This window comes from Hyla sarda, chromosome 11 (assembly GCF_029499605.1).
Source record: "Hyla sarda isolate aHylSar1 chromosome 11, aHylSar1.hap1, whole genome shotgun sequence".
Classification (NCBI taxonomy): domain Eukaryota; kingdom Metazoa; phylum Chordata; class Amphibia; order Anura; family Hylidae; genus Hyla; species Hyla sarda.
The window spans coordinates 102,668,462-102,685,991 of record NC_079199.1 but is presented as its reverse complement, the minus strand read 5'-3'; the positions used below and the strand labels follow the sequence as shown (position 1 = coordinate 102,685,991).

The window sequence follows — 17,530 nt, the reverse complement described above, 5'->3', positions numbered from 1 at the left end:
TTGGGATATAAAGTGATCATAGACAGAAGCCTAGTTATATTTATCCGCTTTTTTGAGGGATGAACCTGTTGTTTTGTTGTCCCCTGATAAACGCTGCTATAAATGGGGGAGGGGGGGGGGCATGTGGATATAAAGTGATCGTCAACTGAAGCCATGTGATCTTTATTGTCTTTTTGAGATGATCCTGTTGTTTTGTTGTCCCCTGATGAACTCCATTATTAAATGTGGGTGAAACATGTCAGAATATAAAGTGATCATTGAATTAAGCCATGTTATCTTTATTCTCTTTTTGAGATGATAAACTGTTGTTTTTTTTTGTCCCCTGATGAACCCCGCTATTTAATTGGGGAGGAAATGTGTCTGGCTATGAATTGATCATTAAATGAAGGCAGGTTATCTTTATTCTCTTTTTGGGAAGATGAACCTGTTTGTTGTCCCCTGATGAACCCCGCTATTGAATGGTTGGCAAACGTGTTGGGATATGAAGTGACTTAACAGGAACTTGATCTGGGGTCACAATATTGTCAGTGGGCACCATCCATAGATCTGTATTAGTTAGTGGGCACCATCCATAGATCTGTATTAGTTAGTGGGCACCATCCATAGATCTGTATTAGTTAGTGGGCACCATCCATAGATCTGTATTTGTCAGTGGGCACCATCCATAGATCTGTATTAGTTAGTGGGCACCATCCATAGATCTGTATTAGTTAGTGGGCACCATCCATAGATCTGTATTTGTCAGTGGGCACCATCCATAGATCTGTATTAGTCAGTGGGCACCATCCATAGATCTGTATTTGTCAGTGGGCACCATCCATAGATCTGTATTTGTCAGTGGGCACCATCCATAGATCTGTATTAGTCAGTGGGCACCATCCATAGATCTGTATTTGTCAGTGGGCACCATCCATAGATCTGTATTTGTCAGTGGGCACCATCCATAGATCTGTATTAGTTAGTGGGCACCATCCATAGATCTGTATTTGTCAGTGGGCACCATCCATAGATCTGTATTAGTTAGTGGGCACCATCCATAGATCTGTATTTGTCAGTGGGCACCATCCATAGATCTGTATTTGTCAGTGGGCACCATCCATAGATCTGTATTTGTCAGTGGGCACCATCCATAGATCTGTATTAGTTAGTGGGAACCATCCATAGATCTGTATTAGTCAGTGGGCACCATCCATAGATCTGTATTAGTCAGTGGGCACCATCCATAGATCTGTATTTGTCAGTGGGCACCATCCATAGATCTGTATTTGTCAGTGGGCACCATCCATAGATCTATATTAGTCAGTGGGCACCATCCATAGATCTGTATTAGTCATTGGGCACCATCCATAGATCTGTATTAGTTAGTGGGCACCATCCATAGATCTGTATTAGTCAGTGGGCACCATCCATAGATCTGTATTAGTCAGTTGGCACCATCCATAGATCTGTATTAGTCAGTGGGCACCATCCATAGATCTGTATTAGTCAGTTGGCACCATCCATAGATCTGTATTAGTTAGTGGGCACCATCCATAGATCTGTATTAGTTAGTGGGCACCATCCATAGATCTGTATTTGTCAGTGGGCACCATCCATAGATCTGTATTTGTCAGTGGGCACCATCCATAGATCTGTATTAGTTAGTGGGCACCATCCATAGATCTGTATTTGTCAGTGGGCACCATCCATAGATCTGTATTGGTCAGTGGGCACCATCCATAGATCTGTATTTGTCAGTGGGCACCATCCATAGATCTGTATTAGTTAGTGGGCACCATCCATAGATCTGTATTAGTTAGTGGGCACCATCCATAGATCTGTATTAGTCAGTTGGCACCATCCATAGATCTGTATTAGTCAGTGGGCACCATCCATAGATCTGTATTAGTCAGTGGGCACCATCCATAGATCTGTATTAGTTAGTGGGCACCATCCATAGATCTGTATTTGTCAGTGGGCACCATCCATAGATCTGTATTTGTCAGTGGGCACCATCCATAGATCTGTATTTGTCAGTGGGCACCATCCATAGATCTGTATTTGTCAGTGGGCACCATCCATAGATATGTATTTGTCAGTTGGCACCATCCATGTGTTTGGCGGTCTGGGCATGCTGGGATTTGAAGTTTTGCAAAAGGGAAGCCTTGATTTACCTTTTCATGATCAGTCTGGATCCTCTGGAGGAGACAGACAGGTGTTTTGCTGTCTAGGCATGCTGGGAGTTAGTTTTGCAACATCTGGAGGGCCACAGTTGGAGACCACTGATGTTGGATGTTAATGGTGGATATAAAATGTTAGTCGGTGCTGTGGGACCGCGCGATGCGTTCAGCCGCTCATTCAGACGTGAAGCTGGTATCGGCTCCTTGTTGTGGGGAGATAAGGCGACGTAAGCGAAGTGGGAAATGTTCCGCGGTATCGGCTCCACTACATCACCGCTGACAGCGTCCCGGGCCCCGTCAGTGTTCTCCACATAATCCTATCTCCATGTCTGTCTATCATTGATTTCTTCTCCCATAAAGTGTCAGATACCCATCTAAGCTGCCCACTTCTTAAAGTGATAGCGACGCTTAATACCATGTAGATGCCGATCGCGCACAAAGCTCGTCTTCTCTATGGCGGACGACTCGTCTTATCCCTTCTTGCCATCTGCCAAATGGATCTCATAATTTTATGGAATGAGGCCCTTCTGATGCCCATTATAGTACCAGGTTTTGTTTTCTATCCTTGTGTAGAATAAAGGTGTGAAGTGCTCGGGATGTCGGTAAACTCGCCTTGTGAAGCATCATATTGATAACATAGTAGTAACATAATAACATAGTAACAAAGTAATTACATAGTATAACATAGTAACATAGTAGTAACATAGTAATAACATAGTAATAACATAGTAACACACTAATAACATAGTAACATAGTAATAACATAGTAACATAGTAATAACACAGTAGTAACATAGTAACACAGTAATGACATAGTAACACAGTAATGACATAGTAACATAGTAATAACATAGTAACACAGTAATAACAGTAACATAGTAGTAACATAGTAACACAGTAGTAACATAGTAATAACATAGTAACATAGTAATAACATAGTAGTAACACAGTAATAACATAGTAACACAGTAATAACATAGTAACATAGTAATAACATAGTAACACAGTAGTAACATAGTATAACATAGTAACATAGTATAAAATAGTATAACATAATAGTAACATAGTAATAATATAGTAACATAGTATAACATAGTAACATAGTATAAAATAGTAACATAGTATAACATAATAGTAACATAGTATGACATAGTAACATAGTATAACATAATAGTAACATAGTATGACATAGTAACATAGTATAACATAATAGTAACATAGTATGACATAGTAACATAGTATAACATAATAGTAACATAGTAATAACATAATAGTAACATAGTAATAACATAGTAACATAGTATAAAATAGTAACATAGTATAACATAGTAATAACATAGTAATAACATAGTAACATAGTATAACATAATAGTAACATAGTAATAACATAGTAACATAGTATGACATAGTAACATAGTATGACAGTAACATAGTATGACATAGTAACATAGTATAACATAATAGTAACATAGTATAACATAATAGTAACATAGTATAACATAATAGTAACATAGTAATAACATAGTATAACATAATAGTAACATAGTAATAACATTGTAACATAGTATAACATAATAGTAACATAGTATAACATAATAGTAACATAGTAATAACATAGTAACATAGTATAAAATAGTAACATAGTATAACATAATAGTAACATAGTAATAACATAGTAACATAGTATAACATAATAGTAACATAGTAATAACATAGTAACATAGTATGACATAGTAACATAGTATAACATAGTAACATAGTATAACATAGTAACATAGTATAACATAATAGTAACATAGTATAACATAATAGTAACATAGTAATAACATAGTAACATAGTAATAACATAGTAACATAGTATAACATAATAGTAACATAGTAATAACATTGTAACATAGTATAAAATAGTAACATAGTATAACATAATAGTAACATAGTAATAACATAGTAACATAGTATAACATAATAGTAACATAGTAATAACATAGTAACATAGTATGACATAGTAACATAGTATAACATAATAGTAACATAGTATAACATAATAGTCACATAGTAATAACATAGTAACATAGTATAACACAATAGTAACATAGTATAACATAATAGTAACATAGTATAACATAATAGTCACATAGTAATAACATAGTAACATAGTATAACACAATAGTAACATAGTATAACATAGTAACATAGTATAACATAATAGTAACATAGTATAACACAATAGTAACATAGTATAACATAGTAACATAGTATAACATAATAGTCACACAGTAATAACATAGTAACATAGTATAACACAATAGTAACATAGTAATAACATTGTAACATAGTAATAACATTGTAACATAGTAATAACATAGTATAACATAATAATAACAGTTCATAAGGTTTAAAATAGAGTCCATCGAGTTCAACCTATAACCCTAATGAGTCCCTATTGAGTTGATCCAGAGGAGGCAAAAAACCCTCAGACTAGAGGTAAAAACTCCTTCCCGACTCCAAATATCAGAATAAATCTCTGGATCAACGTTCTGTCCCTATAGATCTAGTATATATAACCATGTTACCCCTGCAATCAGACATATTATCTCTTATCCTATCCTTTGGAGTACCCCTTTAACTGCCATGGAAAACTGAACACTTAAAGTGGTACTCTGCACATTGAACACTTAAAGGGGTAGTCTGCCCATGCAAAGGATAGGGGATAAGATATCTGATCGTGGGGGTCCTCCGCGATCTCCCTGCTGCACCCGGCGTTGGTTTAGAGGGTCAGGTGCAGCTTCGGAGGCTCGTGACATCACGGCCACGCCCCCTCAATGCAAGTCTGTGGGAGGACCCGTGACTACCGTCACACCCACTCCAATAGACTTGCATTGAGGGGGCATGGCTGGACGTCACCAGCTTCCGCATCGCCAGTCAAGCGGCTTGGAGCGAAATTCGCTCTGTGCACCGGATGTCTGGGGCCGAGATCGCAGGGGTCCCCAGCAGCGGACCCCCGCGATCAGACATCTTATCCCCCATCCTTTGGATAAGGGATAAGATGTCTAGGGGCGGAGTACTCCCAGCATGCTTGGAGTTGTATTTTTTCAACAGTTGAGGTCTGCTGGTGGGGAAGCGCAGAGTTAAATGGTACTGATGTTTTCTGGGAGATGAATAGGTGTCTGGCAGCAGTTTGGTCAGTCGGTGACAACCATGTGTATATGGAGGGGGAGGAGGGACAAAGGGAATGGGAACTCTCATCCTTTTTATTCGTACGTTTCAAGGAGTAATAATGAAGTAACGGTGTATTAAAGAGTGTTTATAATAGATGTGTGCGGAGATGTGACATGGATGGCGGTGTGTGCAGGATAGTCATCCAGTGATCGCGGTCATAGGAAAGGAAGTGACAACATGTCTGCAACCTGAGCGACCTCAGTGCTTCATGTGTGACCAGAGGAGATCAGCACTGAGCTGGTATAGTGAGTACAGTCACCTGACAGTCATACTACTACTACTCCTATTCCTTGTACTACGACTAATACTACTGCTACTCCTATTCCTTGCACTACTACTAATACTACTGCTACTCCTATTCCTTGTACTACTACTAATACTACTGCTACTCCTATCCCTTGTACTACTTCTAATACTACTGCTACTCCTATTCCTTGTACTACTTCTAATACTACTGCTACTCCTATTCCTTGTACTACTTCTAATACTACTAATCCTCCTATTCCTTGTACTACTTCTACTACTACTACTCCTATTCCTTGTACTACTACTAATACTACTACTACTCCTATCCATTGTACTACTTCTAATACTACTGTTACTCCTATCCCTTGTACTACTTCTAATACCACTGCTACTCCTATTCCTTGTACTACGACTAATACTACTGTTACTCCTATCCCTTGTACTACTTCTAATACCACTGCTACTCCTATTCCTTGTACTACTTCTCATACTACAACTACTCCTATCCCTTGTACTACTTCTAATACTACTGCTACTCCTATTCCTTGTACTACTTCTAATACTACTACTACTCCTATTGCTTGTACTACTATTACTACTACTGCTACTCCTATTCCTTGTACTACTACTAATACTACTGCTACTCCTATCCCTTGTACTACTTCTAATACTACTGCTACTCCTATTCCTTGTACTACTACTAATACTACTGCTACTCCTATTCCTTGTACTACTTCTAATACTACTGCTACTCCTATTCCTTGTACTACTTCTAATACTACTGCTACTCCTATTCCTTGTACTACTTCTAATACTACTGCTACTCCTATTCCTTGTACTTCTACTAATACTACTGCTACTCCTATCCATTGTACTACTTCTAATACTACTGCTACTCCTATTCCTTGTACTACTTCTAATACTACTGCTACTCCTATTCCTTGTACTACTTCTAATACTACTACTACTCCTATTCCTTGTACTACTTCTAATACTACTGCTACTCCTATTCCTTGTACTACTACTAATACTACTGCTACTCCTATTCCTTGTACTACTTCTAATACTACTGCTACTCCTATTCCTTGTAGTACTACTAATACTACTGCCACTCCTATTCCTTGTACTACTTCTAATACTACTGCTACTCCTATTCCTTGTACTACTTCTAATACTACTAATCCTCCTATTCCTTGTACTACTTCTAATACTACTGCTACTCCTATTCCTTGTGCTACTTCTAATACTACTGCTACTCCTATTCCTTGTACTACTACTAATACTACTACTACTCCTATTCCTTGTACTACTTCTAATACTACTTCTACTCCTATTCCTTGTACTACTACTAATACTACTGCTACTCCTATTCCTTGTACTACTTCTAATACTATTTCTACTCCTATTCCTTGTACTACTACTAATACTACTGCTACTCTCATCCTTGTAAGACTTCTAATACTACTACTCCTATTCCTTGTACTACTTCTAATACTACTGCTACTCCTATTCCTCCTCCTACTGCTCCTGTTCCTCCTCCTACTGCTTCTATTTAACATGCTACTGCTATTATTACTTCTCTTATTCATCCTTCTCCTCCTACTATTACTACTAATGCTCCTGTTCCTCCTACTATTACTACTAATGCTCCTGTTCCTCCTCCTACTAATGCTACTGTTCCTCCTACTCCTACTATTACTACTAATGCTCCTGTTCCTCCTACTAATACTATTACTACTAATGCTCCTGTTCCTCCTCCTACTACTATTACTACTAATGCTCCTGTTCCTCCTACTATTACTACTAATGCTCCTGTTCCTCCTCCTATTAATGCTCCTGTACCTCCTACTACTACTATTACTACTAATGCTCCTGTTCCTCCTCTTACGATTACTACCAATGCTCCTGTTCCTCCTACTACTATTACTACCAATGCTCCTGTTCCTCCTCCTACTACTATTACTACTAATGCTCCTGTTCCTCCTCCTACTACTATTACTACTAATGCTCCTGTTCCTCCTCCTACTAATGCTCCTGTTCCTCCTCATCCTACTACTAATGCTCATGTTCCTCCTCCTACAACTATTACTACTAATACTCCTGTTCCTCCTACTACTACAATTATACTAATGCTCCTGTTCCTCTTCCTACTGCTTCTATTTAACCTGCTATTACTACTTCTCTTATTCACCCTCCTCCTACTACTACTACTGCTACTATTCCTTGTACTACTACTATTACTACTAATGCTACTATTCTTCCTACTACTATTACTACTAATGCTACTATTCCTCCTCCTCCTCTTACTACTAATGCTACGATTCCTACTATTACTACTGCTACGATTCCTACTACTACTGTTGCTACTATTCCTCCTCCTACTACTATTACCACTAATGCTACTATTCCTCCTCCTACTATTACTACTATTCCCACTACCTCTACTACTACTATCACTACTAATGCTACTATTCCTCCTACTACTACTATTACTACTACTGCTACTATTCCTCCTTCTACTACTATTACTACTAATGCTACGATTCCTACTACTATTACTACTGCTATAATTCCTACTACTATTACTACTACTGCTACTTTTCCTCCTACTATTACTACTAATGCTACTATTCGTCCTACTACTACTACTATTATTACTAATGCTACTATTCCTCCTCCTACTACTACTACTACTACTACTACTACTACTACTACTATTATTACTAATGCTACTATTCCTCCTCCTACTACTACTACTACTACTATTACTACTAATGCTATGATTCCTACTACTACTATTACTACTGCTATGATTCATACTACTATTACTACGACTGTTCCTCCTGCTACTACTATTACCACTAATGCTACTATTCCTCCTCCTTCTACTATTACTACTAATGATACTATTCCTCCTCCTCCTACTACTATTACTATTAATGCTATGATTCCTACTACTACTACTAATGCTACGATTCCTACTACTACTACTACTTTTACTACTGCTACGATTCCTACTACAACATTCCTACTACTACTACAACATTCCTACTACTACTATCCCTCCTACTACTACTATTACCACTAATGCTACTATTCCTCCTACTACTATTACTACTTATGCTACTATTCTTCCTGCTACTATTACCACTAATGCTACTATTCCTCCTACTACTATTACTACTAATGCTACTATTCTTCCTGCTACTATTACCACTAATGCTACTATTCCTCCTCCTACTATTACCACTAATGCTACTATTCCTCCCACTACTACTACTATTACTACTAATGCTACGATTACTACTGCTATGATTCCTATTACTACTGCTACTATTCCTCCTACTGTTACCACTAATGCTACTATTCCTCCCACTACTACTACTATTACTACTAATGCTACGATTCCTACTACTATTACTACGACTGCTCCTATTCCTCCTACTACTGCTATTTCCACTAATGCTACTATTCCTCCTACTACTATTACTACTAATGCTACCATTTTTCCTACTACTGCTGTTATTACTACTTCTACTACTACTCTAATTTCTCCTACTACTCCTATTTTTACTCCTTCTTTACTTCTTTAACTACTACAACTTCTATTACTTATCCCTCTACTACTCCCATTACTCCTACTATTACAGTACTGCTCCTATTCCTCGTACTACTATTACTACTCCTATTGCTCCTACTACTACTTCTCCGACTATTACTACCTACTCCTATTTCTCCTTTTCCTCCTCCTTCTTCTCGTACTACTACTTACTCCTATTTCTACTACTACTAGTCCTATTCCTCATTCTACTACTACTATTCCTTCCACTACTACTACTATTCCTCCCACTACTACTACTATTCCTCCCACTACTACTACTATTCCTCCCACTACTACTACTATTCCTCCCACTACTACTACTATTCCACCCACTACTACTACTATTCCTCCCACTACTACTACTATTCCTCCCACTACTACTACTATTCCTCCCACTACTACTACTATTCCTCCCACTTCTACTACTATTCCTCGTACTACTACTACTATTCCTCCCACTACTACTACTACTATTCCTCCCACTACTACTACTATTCCTCCCACTACTACTACTATTCCTCCCACTTCTACTACTATTCCTCGTACTACTACTACTGTTACTATTACTCCTAGGACTACTATTCCTTCCACCAATACTACCACTACTTCTGATCCTACTAATACTTCTACTACGATTCCTCCCACTACTACTCCTACTACTACCCACTACTATACCTCTTACTACTACTAATACTGCTACTCCTATTCCTCCCACTACTACTACTCCTATTATTACCCACTACTATACCTCTTACTACTACTAATACTGCTACTCCTATTCCTCCCACTACTACTACTCCTATTATTACCCACTACTATACCTCTTACTACTACTAATACTGCTACTCCTATTCCTCCCACTACTACTACTCCTATTATTACCCACTACTATACCTCTTACTACTACTAATACTGCTACTCCTATTCCTCCTACTACTACTACTCCTATTATTACCCACTACTATACCTCTTACTACTACTAATACTGATACTCCTATTCCTCCCACTACTACTACTCCTATTATTACCCACTACTATACCTCTTACTACTACTAATACTGCTACTCCTCTTCCTCCTCTTCCTCCCCGTTACCACTACTTGTTCAGTAGCTATACAGAGCAATGTCCAGTGTGTAAGCTACTGTACATGTTGAAGCACTACAACTCCCATCATGCCCAGAGTCTTGTAGCAGCTGTGGAGCCTCAGGTTGTGGTGAGCAGTGCCGTCTAGTGGCTATACAGTGCACTGCAGCACAGGACGGGGCAGCGGAGGAGCTGTATACTACTGTCTACTCTTTGCTGGTTGACTTTTCATGTAGCAGAGAGAGAAGCGGATACAATGTAACAAAGCCCGAGCAGACAGTGAGCGTGTGTGTATCCTGCGCGGCGCTGCTCCTGCAGTCAGGTAGGCGTCAGCTGCAACGGCTCGCGGATCCCATATAATTACAGGGATGATCCTGGTTACAGTAATAGGAACTTGTCTGACCGGGTCTAGACACAGGATCCTTCAAGATGGCCGACTGACCTCACGTCTCAGGTGAACATGTCAGATGCCTATGCCCAGGAGGGTGAGACACGGGCGCTGCCAGCTGCTCTGCCCATGTGGACATGTAACATTGGCGCGGATCACCACCATGCTTTACCTGTCCCTGGGCATCCATGTGACATTGAGGAGCAAGGGTTAAAGATCAGGAGCCAGTGTTTTTTTACAGGGTGCCTCCAGCTGTTGCAAAACTACAACCCCCAGCATGCCCGGACAGCCAACGGCAGTTTTGCAACAGCTGGAGGCACCCTGGTTGAGAAACCCTGGTCTGTGGGAACATTATTATCTGCTAGGATACCCCGTCACCTTGTGATTGACAGAGCGCCACCTTTAGGACCGACGGACCCCGATGGATGCCGACAGATCCTATTGATTTATAATGGGGGGAGGGGGTCTGTTGTTTTGGTAGTAAAAAAGAAGTGGTTTTTTTTTTCCGGTAAAATGTGGCAGAATCAGCATTCAATGCCAATGTGAACAGCGCAGAGTAGTTTTCAGATTTCAGGATTTCGGCGCAGTTGTGTTGCAGGAAGCTGAGCAGGAACGTGACAGACGGAATGTGATGTTTGCAAATGTAAAGCGGCACTCCGCGACCGCACGGTAATATAGCGGCCTATACACTGTGGGGAGATACAGAGAGGAACGCGGGTGTTCTGTACCGGTAAATCAGCCGAGGGGGAGTGTTCACTGACAGGCAGCAGATGTACTGCACCTGACCCCCTGCTATAATGGCCATGTACTGCACCTGACCCCCTGCTATAATGTCCATGTACTGCACCTGACCCCCTGCTATAATGTCCATGTACTGCACCTGACCTCCTGCTATAATGTCCATGTACTGCACCTGACCCCCTGCTATAATGTCCATGTACTGCACCTGACCCCCTGCTATAATGTTCATGTACTGCACCTGACCCCCTGCTATAATGTCCATGTACTGCACCTGACCCCCTGCTATAATGTCCATGTACTGCACCTGACCCCCTGCTATAATGTCCATGTACTGCACCTGACCCCCTGCTATAATGTCCATGTACTGCACCTGACCCCCTGCTATAATGTCCATGTACTACATCTGACCCCCTGCTATAATGTCCATGTACTGCACCTGACCCCCTGCTATAATGTCCATGTACTGCACCTGACCCCCTGCTATAATGTCCATGTACTGCACCTGACCCTCTGCTATAATGTCCATGTACTGCACCTGACCCCCTGCTATAATGTCCATGTACTGCACCTGACCCCCTGCTATAATGTCCATGTACTGCACCTGACCCCCGCTATAATGTCCATGTACTGCACCTGACCCCCCGATATAATGTCCATGTACTGCACCTGACCCCCTGCTATAATGTCCATTTACTGCACCTGACCCCCTGCTATAATGTCCATGTACTGCACCTGACCCCCTGCTATAGTGTCCATGTACTACATCTGACCCCCTGCTATAGTGTCCATGTACTACATCTGACCCCCCTGCTATAATGTCCATGTACTGCACCTGACCCCCTGCTATAATGTCCATGTACTGCACCTGACCCCCTACTATAATGTCCATGTACTACATCTGACCCCCTGCTATAATGTCCATGTACTGCACCTGACCCCCTGCTATAATGTCCATGTACTGCACCTGACCCCCTGCTATAATGTCCATGTACTGCACCTGACCCCCTGCTATAATGTCCATGTACTGCATCTGACCCCCTGCTATAGTGTCCATGTACTACATCTGACCCCCTGCTATAATGTCCATGTACTGCACCTGACCCCCTGCTATAATGTCCATGTACTGCATCTGACCCCCTGCTATAGTGTCCATGTACTGCACCTGACCCCCTGCTATAATGTCCATGTACTGCATCTGACCCCCTGCTATAGTGTCCATGTACTACATCTGACCCCCCTGCTATAATGTCCATGTACTGCACCTGACCCCCCTGCTATAATGTCCATGTACTGCACCTGACCCCCTGCTATAATGTCCATGTACTACATCTGACCCCCCTGCTATAATGTCCATGTACTACATCTGACCCCCCTGCTATAATGTCCATGTACTGCACCTGACCCCCTGCTATAATGTCCATGTACTGCACCTGACCCCCTGCTATAATGTCCATGTACTACATCTGACCCCCCTGCTATAATGTCCATGTACTACATCTGACCCCCCTGCTATAATGTCCATGTACTGCACCTGACCCCCTGCTATAATGTCCATGTACTGCACCTGACCCCCCTGCTATAATGTCCATGTACTGCACCTGACCCCCCTGCTATAATGTCCATGTACTGCACCTGACCCCCTGCTATAATGTCCATGTACTGCACCTGACCCCCCTGCTATAATGTCCATGTACTGCACCTGACCCCCTGCTATAATGTCCATGTACTGCACCTGACTAGTGTTGCTCGCGAATATTCGCAATTCGAATATTATTCGCGAATATCGCATATTCGCGAATTCGCGAATATAGCGCTATATATTCGTAATTACGAATATTCGTTTTTTATTTATTTTTTTCTTCACAGTACACATCACAGTGATCACCCCTCTCTGCTTCCAGCTTGTGTGGTGTAAAGAAGGCTATAATACTACTGTGTGAGACTGGCGTGCGAAAATTCGCATATGCGAAAATCCGCTATGCGAAAATTAGCATATGTTAATTTTCGCATATGCGAATTTTCACATATGTTAATTTTCGCATACGCGAAAATAACGCGAGGGTATAACGAATATGCGAATATTCGCGAATATATGACGAATTTTCGTCCATATATTCGCGAATATTCGCGAATTCGAATATGGCCTATGCCGCTCAACACTACACCTGACCCTCTGCTATAATGTCCATGTACTGCACCTGACCCCCTGCTATAATGTACATGTACTGCACCTGACCCCCTGCTATAATGTCCATGTACTGTACCTGACCCCCTGCTATAATGTCCATGTACTGCACCTGACCCCCTGCTATAATGTCCATGTACTGCACCTGACCCCCTGCTATAATGTCCATTTACTGCACCTGACCCCCTGCTATAATGTCCATGTACTGTACCTGACCCTCTGCTATAATGTCCATGTACTGCACCTGACCCCCTGCTATAATGTACATGTACTGCACCTGACCCCCTGCTATAATGTCCTTGTACTGCACCTGACCCCCTGCCATACCCCCCATGTACTGCACCTGACCTCCTCCTATACCCACCATGTACTGCGCCTGACCCCCTGCTATAATGTACATGTACTGCGCCTGACCCCCTGCTATAATGTACATGTACTGCACCGGACCCCCTGCTATAATGTCCATGTACTGCACCTGACCCCCTGCTATAATGTCCATGTACTGCACCTGACCCCCTGCTATAATGTCCATGTACTGCACCTGACCCTCTGCTATAATGTCCATGTACTGCACCTGACCCCCTGCTATAATGTCCATGTACTGCACCTGACCTCCTGCTATAATGTCCATGTACTGCACCTGACCCCCTGCTATAATGTCCATGTACTGCACCTGACCCCCTGCTATAATGTCCATGTACTGCACCTGACCCCCTGCTATAATGTCCATGTACTGCACCTGACCTCCTGCTATAATGTCCATGTACTGCACCTGACCCCCTGCTATAATGTCCATGTACTGCACCTGACCCCCTGCTATAATGTCCATGTACTGCACCTGACCCTCTGCTATAATGTCCATGTACTGCACCTGACCCCCTGCTATAATGTCCATGTACTGCACCTGACCCTCTGCTATAATGTCCATGTACTGCACCTGACCCCCTGCTATAATGTCCATGTACTGCACCTGACCCCCTGCTATAATGTCCATGTACTGCACCTGACCCCCTGCTATAATGTCCATGTACTGCACCTGACCCCCTGCTATAATGTCCATGTACTGCACCTGACCCCCTGCTGTAATGTCCATGTACTGCACCTGACCCCCTGCTGTAATGTCCATGTACTGCACCTGACCCCCTGCTATAATGTCCATGCACTGCACCTGACCCCCTGCTATAATGTCCATGTACTGCACCTGACCCCCTGCTATAATGTCCATGTACTGCACCTGACCCCCTGCTATAGTGTCCATGTACTGCACCTGACCTCCTGCTATAATGTCCATGTACTGCACCTGACCCCCTGGTACTGTACCTGACCCTCTGCTATAATGTCCATGTACTGCACCTGACCCCCTACTATAATGTCCATGTACTGCACCTGACCCCCTACTATAATGTCCATGTACTGCACCTGACCCCCTGCTCTAATGTACATGTACTGCACCTGACCCCCTGCTATACCCACCATGCACTGCACCTGACCTCCTGCTATAACCACTATGCACTACATCTGACCCCCTGATATAACCACCATGTACTGCACCTGACCACCTGCTATACCCCCCATGTACTGCACCTGACCTCCTCCAATACCCACCATGTACTGTGCCTGACCCCCTGCTATACCCCCCATGTACTGCACCTGACCTCCTGCTATACCCACCATGTACTGCGCATGACCCCCTGCTATACCCCCCATGTACTGCACCTGACCTCCTGCTATACCCACCATACACTACATCTGACCCCCCTGCTATACCCACCATATACTGCACCTGACCACCTGCTATAATGTCAATGTACTGTACCTGACCCCCTGCTATAATGTCCATGTACTGCACCTGACCCCCTGCTATACCCACCATGCACTGCACCTGACCCCCTGCTATACCCAGCATCCTTCCATGAGGACAGTAGTATTGTGCTGGTGTAGACTTCACACTCAGTAGGATAACAATGGGCACTGGTGCGTACTGTATGTGTCACCACTAGCGCTGCCAGATAGCGTTGACCTCACTGCTGAATCATAGATTTCTTGATAAATTCGGTAGATTTCCATTATTATGGCGGGGCCGGGGAGCGGCCACATTATTTCTCTAATCTTAGTATTTTTGTACAATCATGGAAAGTGTTTAATGATGAATGTTATGGGTTAAGATGTAAAGAGAGACCAGTGGCGACTGATCAGATTTTTTGGATAACTAGATACCGCCTGAACTTTACCGTCTGTATGTGTAAAGACGCACTCCGAAAAAAGTAATGTTTTGATAAGGGATCGACCAATTATCAGTTTGGCCGATATTATCAGCCGATATTCACGATTTTCTAAGTTATCAGTATCGGCAATTACCTTGCCGATAATGCGGGCGCTTTAAATCAATGAACTGCAGTGGCTTTTGCGGGGCCAGAGACCGCCGCCTGCTTCTCTCCCCCTGCCTGTCCTGAGTCCAACCACCGCTGCTTGCCTCCCCCTGCCTATCCTCTGGCCAGAGACCGCCGCTGCTGCCCCATTGCCTCCCCCATCCCCGGTTTTATAATTACCTGTTCCCTGGGTCCGCACTACTTCTGGCTCCTGCGGCGTCCTGCGCTGTTGCTCTGCGCTGCGCAATGACGAGTGACGTCCTCAATGCGACGTCACCATCAGTGGCCCAGCACACAGTGACAGCTCAGGACCCTGCCGGAGCCAGAAGTAGCGCAGACCCCGGGAACAGGTCATTATAAAACTGGACTCAGGACCCCAGGACAGGCAGGGGGGAGAGAAGCGGGTGGCGGAATATCGGTATAAGTTATCGGTTATTGGCCTGAAAGTTCACAGGTTATCGGTATCGGCTCTAAAAAATCAATATCGGTCGATCCCTAGTTTTCATTAACAGGCAGTTGTGATAAAAGTTCTTTCTTTTGCATGGAGTCACATGACTGTATGCTAGGAGTTGTAGTTTTGCAACAGCTGGAGGCACCCTGGTTAGGAAACACTGCTCTAGTAAGTTTTATACTTACTAGCTTACACTGCTTAATACTGCTTTCTATTGTCCTTCATGCTGCTGTAGCATATGATGGTTCATTACATGCAGGGAGTTGTAATTTTGCAACAGCTGGAGGCACCCTGGTTAGGAAACACTGCATTAGAGGTTTGGCTGGTCATGCACAAATCAGCAGGATCGGACAATATTTATTAATACGTTGGCCATCTTTTGGTATATGGTCAGTCTCAAGCTGGCCACACACATTAGAATAAAGGGGTTGTCCAGCAAAAGAAACAACATGTGTATCATGTCAAAAAAGTATAAGGGTACGTTCACACTTACAGGATGTGCTGCATATTTTGTGCAGCTTTTTTTTGCTATTCATAAACTTCAGTGGGTAGCAAAATCAGCTGCAGAAAATATGCAGCAAAAATAGTAGATCATGTGTGAACGTACCCTAATAGCGTCACTAATATAATGTTATTAGCCTCACTGCACAGATCTTCCATATAAGCCGTGCTGCTCCCTTGTAAACTGTAACATCGTGTCACAGGCATGTCAAAGCAGTCTGCTCCATCCTTCCTTCCCTCCTGTCAGCACGCGATGAGACCAGTGATTTTAAAAGGGGGAGCTGGTATTACTGCTCATTAGCTTTATGACTAGATAAGGCAGCAGAGAGATGTACAGTAGTTTCTGTCAGAACAGACCCCCCCCCCCACACTGCCTTATCTAATGAGCAGTAATACCAGCTCGCCCCTTCACATCTCTAAGGTTGTCCTGTGCCGACAGGAGGGATGGAGCAGACTGCTTTGAGAGCCTGTGACTTGACGTTACAGCTTACAAAGGAAAGGTAAAATTGAAGATCTCTGCATTTTGGCAAATAACAATTTATTAGTAAGTTGCGTTTTGTCCCCACTCCTATCAAGAACAAAAGCAT

The 17,530-nt window shown here is 42.6% G+C and overlaps 1 protein-coding gene across 5 annotated transcripts in view; it reads left to right on the top strand.

The window, feature by feature from the left end:
• BAHD1 (bromo adjacent homology domain containing 1) overlaps positions 1-17,530 on the top strand; it is a 116,642-nt gene that overhangs the window by 80,126 nt on the left and 18,986 nt on the right. The gene's annotated exons all lie outside the window — the stretch shown is intronic.